We start from the raw sequence: 11,557 nt of genomic DNA, 5'->3' as shown, positions 1-11,557 counted from the left end.
ATCCTAATTCTTAGGCAATTATTTTCATCAGAGAGATTTTGTACCTCCTTTTCCATTTGGCCAATTTGACTTTTCAAGCTGTTGACTTTTTTCTCATGTCTTTCCTGCATCACCCTCATTTCTCTTCCCATTTTTTCCTCTACCTCTCTAACTTTACCTTCAAAGTCCTTTTTGAGTGCCTCTATGGCCTGAGATCAATTAATATTTTTTTTGGAAGCTTTAGATATAGGGGCCCTGATGTTGACATCTTCCTCTGAGGGTACACCTCGATCTTCCTTGTCACTGAAGAAACTTTCTATGGTCCTCACCTTTCTCTGTCTGCTCATCTTGCCTTTCTTTTACTTGACTTTTAGCTCCTTTAAGTGGGGCACTGTTTCCAGGCTGCATTATCCCAAGTTTCAGGAGGTCCCAGGTGGTATGATTTAAGGAGGATCAGGTTCTTCACTCAACTGACCTGTTCCCTGGTCTATAGATGACCCCAGACCAACTTGCTAATCAACCAGCTTTGTGTGTTGTGGTTGTCAGCTCTGAGGAGCCTGTGCCCCTCCCCTACCTAGGCCACTGCTACTCAAGCCTACCTCCTGGTTCTCAGCAGGGGTGAAAACCCCAAGTTCTGCCTTAGCACCAACATAGACCCCTGTAGTCTCCCCCCTGCCAAGGGCTCAGCCCATCAGACTGTGAGCTTAGTTCTAGACGACACTGGCACTGCAGCTGATTCAGAGGCTATAGGGGTCTCTTTCTCTGGCAAGGCCTTCCTGGGACTGGATCTGTGTCAGGGTGACTGTGGGGTTGGGCTCCACTTCTATCTCAGCACAGCAGCTCCCTCCTTCCGACCTTCCAAGCCATCCTTGGTTGGAAAATTATCTCAGCACATTCTTCTGTGGATTTTGCTGTTCCAGGAATTGTCCTATGGCATTATTTGGATGTTTTTTGGAGCGATCCATGTCATGAGTTTGAAAGCTCACTGCCTGTCCTCCACCATCTTGGCTTCACCACAAAACAGTATACTTTCTCACTGTGTATTCCATTGAGCCTCTCTAGACCTCTCCATTGGCTGTCCACAATCCCTGGAATGTATTCCCACATCACATCTGCTTTATAATCCTTTGTTGTTTAGGCATTTCTGACTTCCTGACTCCATTTGACCTTTTTTGTGTGTGTGTGTGTTTTTTGGCAAAGATACTGGAGCGGTTTGCCATTTCCTTCTCCAGCTCATTTTACATGAGGAACTGAAGCAAACCAGGTTAAGTGACTTTCCCAGGATCACACAGCTAGTAAGTGTCTGAAGGCTGGATTTGAACTCAGGTCTTCCTGACCCCATGTCAGGCATTCCATCTACAATGCCACCTAGATGCCTTAGTTTCCTTCAAATCTCAGTTCAAGCACTACCTTGTACTTTACCCTTATCCTGATCCTATCAGCTGCCAGTCCCTTCCCCTCATCCCCCAGTGATCTTATCATTTATTTTGTATATATCCATTTGCCTACCCACACATTAGATACACCTCCAAGCTAGATTATAACCTCCTTCAGGGCAAGAGATTTCTTTATCGTCTTTGTATCCCTAGTTCCCTTTGGAAGGTTGATTGATTTGTTACCTGATTATTAGGGAACAACTCTAAGTGAGATCATGTATTCAAAGTGCTTTACCAAGCATTTGTTGCCAAATCTTTTAATTCAAGGCCTTATTTGTATAATGAGAGATTTGGGTTTAATGAACTCTAAGATCTGTTCCAGCTCTAAATCTTACAACCCTATAAAGTGCTGAGCACATAAGTTGGAGCCTTAATAATAACAGGTGTATGAAAATGAGATTTCAGCAATATGGGAACTCTCTTCAATTGTTACAGTTGTCATAACAGTATCTCATTTCCCTTACTACCCTTTGTCAGGCTCCCTTCCCCCACCCCTTAAATGACATCAGTCCAATCATTAATTTACCCAATTACCTCTTCCTGACCAAATGTGTGTTTTTTTAATGTCTTTCTTTTTTTTTATAGGAAGTTATGTAGTGGATAGAGAGTTGGCCTGGGAGCCTGGAAAACTTGAGTTCCAGTGCTATCTCTTATGCAAACTGGATCTGTGACCCTGGACATGTCATTTGCAATATCAGTGTTCTAGGCAATTTGATAAAATTATAAATTGCAGAAAAGATGCTGACCCAAATTTTTAGTTTTCTCACCCAGGAGTTTCCTATACCAGTGAAATCACAGGTCCAGTCTCTATCCTTATAGATACATAATCATTTCCAGATATTCTCCAAGAGAGACCTCCCTTGTTATAAAGAAAAATAATTGAACAAAACCAGTTGAGGATCAGTTCAGCTTTCCTTGCTTAGAGTATCCCACCCCTCTACCAAAAGGAAGGAGACTGACCAAATCCAACATCCCTCTTTCTGTAGTTCTTTGAGATATCTTTATTTTTGATGACCTTGACCACTCTCCAGTCCATCTAGATGGCACTGGAATTAGGAAGATCTGAGTTCAAATCCAGCTTCAGAAACTTATTATCGTAGTTTGGATGATCCCGGACAAGTCATTTACCCTCTGTCTGCCTCAGTTTTCTCAACTAAAAAATGAGGATCATAATAGCACCTACCTTCCTGGATTGTTATGAGGACCAAATGAGATAATATTTATAAAGTACTTAGCAGAGTACCTGGTACAGAGTAGGTGCTTAATAAATATTTGTTCTCTTTCTTTCTCTCCATCTTTATGATATTTCTGAGTACCCACTGTGTGCTAATATCTTCTTGCATCCTGGACTGTCCTCAATAGCCACAAAGAAGTCAATGGTATTAGTTAGAGATTAAATTTAGCCCTGTTTAGAACTGATGATGACTTATCAGTCAAGTACCTGCTTATTATTTCGAGTTTATCCTGTAGAAAATTTGTGTGTGTATCACTGTTTGCATATTGTCTCCACCATTAAATGTCAAGCTCCTTAAGAAATGAGATTTCCTTTTGCATTTCATCATATCCCTAGTGCTTAGCACTGCCATTCAAAGCCATCTTTATATGGAAGCAAAGAAGGTAAATTGATAGACTTAAAGATAACTCCCATTAAACCAAAAATCTTCCCCATACTGCCTGTTTTCACCAATTAAAGACTTATTTGGATTATTAAAGAGATACTTCATGGGGAACTGAGGAGGGAGCCTATCAGTTATTCATACTTTGCTGTAGATTTATTAATTATACGTTACTTAATATTTATCTGAAATGCACAAAAGAAATGGACATTTTGATGGATGGGCCAACAGAAATCAGTCATTTTGGAGCTTGAAGTATACAGGGGAGGACAGATCTGAGTTGAGTGCCACAAGGGAGACTTTGGAAGGCTATAGGGCAGTACAGAATCATGAGATAATAGATGCAAAGCTGGAAGGGCCCTTAGGGATCAATCCTAGACCAACTCTCTTCTCTCCCCAATGTGCTACTCTACCTCATCATTTACAGATGAGAAAACAGAGGCCTAGATTGATCAAGTAACTTGCCCATGGTTGCCAAGATAGTGAGATGACAAAGCAGAAATATGAACCAGGTTGACTATTGTGGGACAAGGGAGAGAGTCTATCTCTAGTTACAAATTGGGAAGGAGTGAAGAAAGAAAGATGCCAGAGGCAGCTAGGTGGTTCAGTGGATAAAGCACCAGCCCTGGATTCAAGACAACCTGAGTTCAAATCCAGCCTCAGACACTTGACGCTTACTAGCTGTGTGAGTTGTGTGACCTTGGGCAAGTCACTTAACCCTTTTGCCCACCACCCCCCCCAAAAGAAAGAAAGATGCAGGTGTCACCCTCAAGCTAGATACTGTGATAGCTGTTACTCTCAAACATCTCTTATAATTTCTCCTTTCATCTCTTTAGGGGATTGTCACTATGGCTCTGTTTATACCCATCTGAATGCATGAACACTTAGTTGGTGTCCAGTGGATAGGGTGCTTGGTAGAACATGTCAGAGTTGCTTCCAAGGAGGTATGTTTATTTTATATAATCTCTAGGTTTCCTGTGAGTTTCATATTCTTCTAAACATCCCTTTCTGTTCCTCTCCTAATAAACTACTCACAGTTTGTAGTAATTAGTTCCCTTTTCTAATATTGAGCAATTTTCTCCTTTTTTTTTCTTTTCCAGTCAAAATTTCAAAATTAATAAAGCTGCAACTGGCATTATACACAGTGTTTTACCTATGAATACTCGATACACAGGTTCCTTTTTTCCTACTTAGAATCCTGTCAAGATATTTTCTTTCTTTTCAGGTTCTAAAATAGTCGATTTTAGAAAGCAGTCATTTGAGGGATTTTTTGTTCACACTGGATTATATAACTTATAAGATAGATCCCTTTCAGTTCTGGGATTCTGTGACTCATCCAACGATCTTAATTTTATGTGGAGAGAATTTTAAACCCCTAATATTACTGAGTCTGAGTTATCAATTTCCTATTATGAATGTTGTTGTCCAAGAAGTAAAGAATAAGCTGTAGAGTAAAAACTACAGGCAGAATTGATTAAGGAAATTACCTTTTTTAAAAAAACTTTTCATTATTCAGAAGTGTGCAGTGGATGAGCAGGCCTGGCATACAGAAGACAAGGGTTCAAATCCTGCCTCTTACTGATGCAGATTGTGACCCTGGGCAAGTCACCTAACTTCTAGGTTCCCCAGGAAAGTCTCTTAGGATTATAAATTTTAGAACAGCTGCCATCTTCATTGGTAGAGGGAGTACACCTATGGGCTGCTGGTTGGTGCAGTGGATGGGCCTGGAGTCAGGAAGCTCTGAATTCACTTTCAGCTTCAGACATTTGCTAACTGTGTGATCCTGGGTAAGTCACTTAACCTCTGTCTGCCTCAGTTTCCTCAACTGGAAAATGGGGATAACAATAGTACCTGCCTTGCAGGGTTTGTTGTGAGGATAAAATGAAATAATATAATCAGCAATATAAATGCTGATTACTACTATTCCTACATCTATGAAATCACAGGTCCAGTAAGAAAAATCAAAGCTAACTATACAAACATCTAAGCTTCAACATTAAAAAATGTATCAGGAAAAAAAAATGTATTAGGGGGCAGCTAGATGGAGCAGTGGATAGAGCACCGGCCCTGGAGTCAGGAGTACCTGAGTTCAAATCCTGCCTCAGACACTTAACACTTACTGGCTGTGTGACCTTGGGCAAGTCACTTAACCCCAATTGCCTCACTAAAAAAAGAAAAAGAACTGTATTAAAGTATATGCTGTTAAACTGAGCTTTTAAGATAAATAAAAACTGAAATTCTTTACCTCTTCTCTTATTCTGCCTTCCTTTCTCCCCTATCCCAAATTGGCATAGGACCTCTTATTGCCCTCTAACCATACAAAGTTCCCCTTGTGGTGTCTAGCTCAGGCCTGTCCTCCCCAGGTTACTGTTTGTGTCATTTTGGGTAGGTCATTTAAGATCACCTCAGTTTCTATAAAATAAGAGGATTGGATGAGATGATCTCTGTGCATCTCAGCCATGAGGAGTGCATCTGTATTTTTCTCCTGAAATCTTTAACTATCATTAATTCCTAACCTTAACATAATATGCACTCCTTGATTAGGATTTTTATTTCTTTTTTTAAATTCACACACATACATTTTATCTTGGTGTCAACATTTTCTCAGGGTTTTATATAGTTCAAGGTCCCCCAAAGTCGCTCTGGTGTTTTACAGTGACCTTAGCTTAGGGAATCATTCCTATGACTTCTTTCATTTACTGCTTCAGAAATAATGACCCACTGTTTTCAACCCTATGCAGATATCTTCAACTCTAATCCTAATGTAGACTATTTTGCTGCTAAGAGCATTAAAACCCCAGGATCTGTTTCCCTTTTCTGCCCTTCTGTTTTCAGTTTCCCCCTCTTTCCATCAGCTTTTTCTAGTTTGAGTTGCTGATTTGATCCTTCTGCACTGGCACTGATTTAATAGCCAATTGCTACTAGCAACAAACACAAGAAGTGCTTCAGTTACAGAGACCATATGCCTACACTCCATATGCCTTATAACTCTCACTCTTATTATCTCTTAATGACCACTCAAAAGGGACTAGCCTAACAACCCAGAAACCAAATTGCTGAAGAATTCCTAGTAAACAAATTATATTTACAATTGTTGTTGTTGTTGTTCATCCTCCATTTTGAAAGAAGACCAATGACATCATGAGGGTGATGACTTGCACGTGAATCAGATTTAAGTGAAGCAGTGTTGGACACAGTCATCTCGGCCTCCTTCTGTCTTCCAGAGTCATCAAAGTCCATTGGCAAGACAAAAAGATCAAGGTAATTCATGATGGCCTGGGATGCAGATGCAATTGGATAAACAACCAGTCCATTAATTTAATTAACCAGTATACACATATATACATATACATATATATATACACATATATATATACATATATACATATACATACACACACACACACACACAAACACATATATGATTGACACTGCAGATGGACTTTGGGTTCAGTTCAGAAGTGAATAGGAGGAAAGGAACCTAGATTGCATTTGGGAGATTTCCAAGAACCTTTAATGATCCTAAACTAAACTGCTTCTTGTCCCCAAACCTAACACTAATGTACTCCCACTAAAAGGTCTCACATAGGAGGTGGTGTTGGAGCTGAACTTTAAAGGAAGCTAGGGACTCTAGGAGGCAGAGGTAAGGAGGAGGAGCATTCCAGAATTAAGTTAAACAAATCCCAGGAGCTACTAGGTGGCATTGTGGATAAAGCATGGGCCTTGGAGTCAAGAGGACCTGAGTTCAAATCTCACCTCAGACACTTACTATCTGTGTGACCCTGGGCAACTCACTTAACCCCAATTGCGTTAAACACCCAGGGCTATCTCTAGTCATCCTGATAGCTATCTTGCCACTAGACCTAAATGGCTCTGTATGACAGAGGGAGATGCGTGACTTTGAACAACCTTCCCTCACTTAAATCCAGTTCACTGCAAGTCATGACATCACCCAGATGTCATGGTCCTCTTCAGAACAAAGATCAAACAAATACAATGAAGAAGTCCCTACCATGGCTAGACTAGATGGCCTCTGAGATCGCTTCCAAGTCTAGATATCTGAACCTATATGCAAAGCACTATGCTAGGTACTAGGGTTACAAAGGCAAAATTGAAAAGTCTAGGGAATTGTGAGTGTCCCAAAAGGATAATATAGAAGGAAATAAACTACTATATGCCAGGCTATTACAACAACTCTGCAGGATAGAAGCTAATAGCATTCCCATTTTGAAGTAAAGAAAACTGAGGCAAACAGATTGAGTGGTTTGGCCAGGCTCTCTAGTAAATGTCTGAGGTCAAATTTGAACTCAGGGCTTCCTGACCCTAGGCCCAAAGCCCTATCTCCCACAATAGTAGCTGCTTATGAGGAAAAAAAAATTATTATGGGAGTAAATATATAGAAGCATAATTCCAGTAATGATTTGGGTTCAAGAATTAAAATAAAAACATCATCAAGAAAATATATCATCAGAAAAAGTAAGTGACAATGATTATGTATTGAGAGTAAGGAATAAATATGAGTCTAGAAGTAAGCATGCAAGTATTAGATCCAGAGAATGTTAAAATACTTAGAGAAAGGGCTCTAGCACAGTGAACAGATTCTCTCTGGAGGTTTTATGAAAGGCCATGGACAGGAATTACAGAAGATGGAAAAGGCATTGAAGGGAAAATCCATAGCAATCATTTCATAGATCCCTTGCATAGAACAGAACATTTCAAATAGCAATTTACATTTTTTTTACTGATAATCTTATGTTTTCACATCACCTATAAGCTTTTTCTATCCTCTCCCCAGAAAGCCATTCCTTATAACAAAGAATAAAAGAAAGGGAGAAAACAGTGGTTCAGCAAAACTAACAAGCCAACTGAATCTGACATTATACAATATTCTACAACAATGGTCCACAACCTCAGCAAAGAAAGGAAGGGGGTAGTGGCAGCTAGGTGGTGAAATGGATTAGAGCACTGGCCGTGGATTTAGGAGGACCTGAGTTCAAATCCAGCCTCAGACATTTGACACTAGCTGTGTGACCCTGGGCAAGTCACTTAACCCCAATTGCCTCAAAAAAAAAAAAAAGAGGAAGGGGGTAGCATTATCTCCTTTCTTCATCAGGGCCAGGCTTGTCATTATGATTACATGTGGTAGAATAACAAATTTAAACAGAAATTTTGAACAGAATTTTAAAAACTGCTCCTATTGTATGAATGCCCACAGGATACAGTTTTCAAAAGAAGAAATGCAAACTATTAACAACTGCATGGTGGAAAATGGTCCAAATCAACTAATAATAAGAGAAAAATGAAAACATCCCTGAAACTTTACCTTGTGCCCACAAAATTGGCAAAGATGATAAGAAAAATAGAAATAGAAAAGGACTTTTTATTTTAACCTCAAACAATAAGAACAAATTGTCTAGCAAAACAAATTCCCATACTGAGCATGTCTAAATGGGCATGTCTCATTCTTGATAAGTTCCTCATCATTCCAGCAATAGGTAGGTAACATAATTCACCATCCTTCTAGAGTGGGAGTTCTTAGTCTTGTCTGTGTCATGAATGGAATCCTTTGGCTGTCTTGTGAAACCTATGAGCCCCTTCTAAGAATAATGTTTTTTAAATGTATGAAATAAAACATACAAGAATACACAGGAAACACATTTTGATGAAAGACAGTTGCCAACATATTTGTAGCATCCCAGTCTCATGGAACCCCTGAAAACTATTCATGTATCCCAGATTAAGAATTCCTGTTATAGGGGCAGCTAGATGGAGCAGTGGATAGAGCACCGGCCCTGGAGTCAGGAGTACCTGAGTTCAAATCCGGCCTCAGACACTTAACACTTACTAGCTGTGTGACCCTGGGCAAGTCACTTAACCCCAATTGCCTCACTTAAAAAAAAAATTCCTGTTATAGAGTTTGTAACCTGACCTCATTTAATCCCATTTATCATCTTTCTTTCACCACTTTTCTCAGGTGCTGATTGAATGGAACAAATCCACAAAACAAATATTCACAATAACAATTTATATGGTAGTTTGAAGTGTTCAAAGAGCTTTACATACATTTATCTCATTTGAATTTTACAAAAACCCTGTGAGGTAGCAACTACAGGTGTTATGTAATTTTACAAATAAAGAAACTGAGTCACAGCTAGTGTCAGAGGCAGTTTTCAAAGCCCTGTGTGTGTATGTATACACACATATTTTCTTTTTCTTTTTTAAACCATAAAAGTATTTTATTATTTTCTAATTACATGTAGAGAAACATTTGTTTTTGTAAGATTTCTAGTTCCAAATTTTTCTCCCTCCCTCCCTTCCCTGCCCCCTCCCCAAGACAGCAAGCAATCTGATCTAGGTTATATATGTACAATCACATTAAACATATTTTTGCATTAGTCATGTGAAAGAAGAATCAGAATAAAAGGGAAAAACCTCAAAAAAGAAAAAGAAAAACAACAAAAAAAGTAGAAATAGTATGGTGCAATCTGCATCTAGATTCCACAGTTCTTTTTTCTGGATGTGGAGAGCATTTTCCATCATGAGTCCTTTGTAATTATCTTGGACCATTGTATTGCTGAGAAGAGTTAAGTATATCACAGTCGATCACACAATGTTGTTGATACTGTATACAATGTTCTCCTGGTTCTGCTCATCTCACTCAGCATCATTTCATGTAAGTCCTTCCAGGTGTCTCTGAAATCTGCCTGCTCATCGTTTCTTACAGCACAATAGTATTCCATTACATTCATACACCACAACTTGTTTAGCCATTCCCCAATTGATGGACATTCCCTTGATTTCCAGTTCTTTGCCACCACAAAAAGAGCATCTATAAATATTTTTGTATATGTGGGTCATTTTCCCTTTTTTATGATCTCTTTAGGGTAAAAACCTAATAGTGGTATTGCTGGGTCAAAGGGTATGCACAGTTTTATAGCCCTTTGGGCATACTTCCAAATTGCTCTCCAGAATGGTTGGATCAGTTCACAGCTCCACCAACAATGCATTAGTGTTCCAATTTTTCCACAGTTTCTCCAAAATTTATTATTTTCCTTTTTTGTCATATTAGCCAATCTTATAGGTGTGAGATGGCAGCTCAGAGTTGTTTTAATTTGCATTTCTCTAATCAATACACACACATATTTAATCTGATAATGCAATGACCTGTCAAGAAGACTGCAATTCAGATTTAGCTTGATACTACTAACTATGTGATCCTAGGCAAGTCTCTTCTGGTTGCCTCAGTTGTAAAATGGAGTTAGATAATAGCACCAATCTGGCAGTTTTATGAGGATAAAATGAAATAATATTTGTAAAGTTCCTGGCATATAGTAGTCCCATATAAATGCATATTCCCTTTCCTTTTCCCCGCCACCAGTTATATTCTACTAGATAAAAGTACTATGAGGTAGCATAGTATGATGGGAAGAGCACCAGACTTGGGTCTAGGACACCTGGTTCAATTCCCCACCACTATTAAAGTGAGACTTGGAACCAGTCACTTAACCTTTTCATTTTAATTTCTTTTCTATAAAATGAAAGGGCTTAACCATATAACTTGTAGTCAAGAAAACAGTGTGTTTAAATCCCATCTCAGTTACTAGATATTTGACATAGGCCAAGTTACTTAATTTCTCTTAGTTTCCTCATCTGTAAAACAGATTAGACACAATGATCCCTTCAATTCCATTTTTTAACATACTCAAAATACTTATTTCAAAAACATGAAAAATATCAACCTTAATATAGGACTACATATTCAGACATAGTAACAAAAACATACAGTACTATGTAGGTATTAGTTATATATTGTTGTTGTGTCTAATTCTTCTTATCATGTCTAACTCTTCATGGCCCTATTTGGGGTTTTCTTGGCAGAGATACTGGAATGGTTTGCCATTTCTCCATCTCATTTTACAGATGAGGAAACTGAGGCAATCAGGGTTATATGATTTGCCCAGAGTCAAAGAGCTAGTATCTGAGACAGGAATTGAACTCAGAAAGATGAGTCTTCCTAATTTCAAGTTGGAGCTGCCATAATTTTCTCTTTTTTTCTCTTTTAAGCCATTTGTTTTGCTTTATTCATATTTGTTACAAAAATTGTTTTCCTTTTCCTTTTTTCCTTTTTTTATTATCTTATTAGTATTTTATTTTCCCAATTACATATAAAGATAGTTTTCAACATTTATTTCTGTAAGATTTTGAGTTCTGAGTTTTTCTCTCTCCTTCCCTTCCCTCCCCCTTTCCCAAGAAATTAAGCAATCTGATACAGGTTATGCAATACAATCATGTTAAATATAGTTCCATATTAGTCATGTTATGAGAGAAAAATCAGAACAAAAGGGGAAAACTATGAGAAAGAAAAAACAACAAAAAAGTGAAAGTTGTATGCTTCAGTCTGCATTCAGACTCCATATTTCTTTCTCTGGATGTGGGGAACATTTTTCATCATGAGTCTGTTGGAATTGTCTTGGATCACTGTATTGCTGAGAAGAACTAAGTCTATCATAGTTGATCTTCTCACAA

This window comes from Dromiciops gliroides, chromosome 2 (genome assembly GCF_019393635.1).
Source record: "Dromiciops gliroides isolate mDroGli1 chromosome 2, mDroGli1.pri, whole genome shotgun sequence".
Lineage (NCBI taxonomy): Eukaryota > Metazoa > Chordata > Mammalia > Microbiotheria > Microbiotheriidae > Dromiciops > Dromiciops gliroides.
This window is presented reverse-complemented; position numbering follows the sequence as displayed.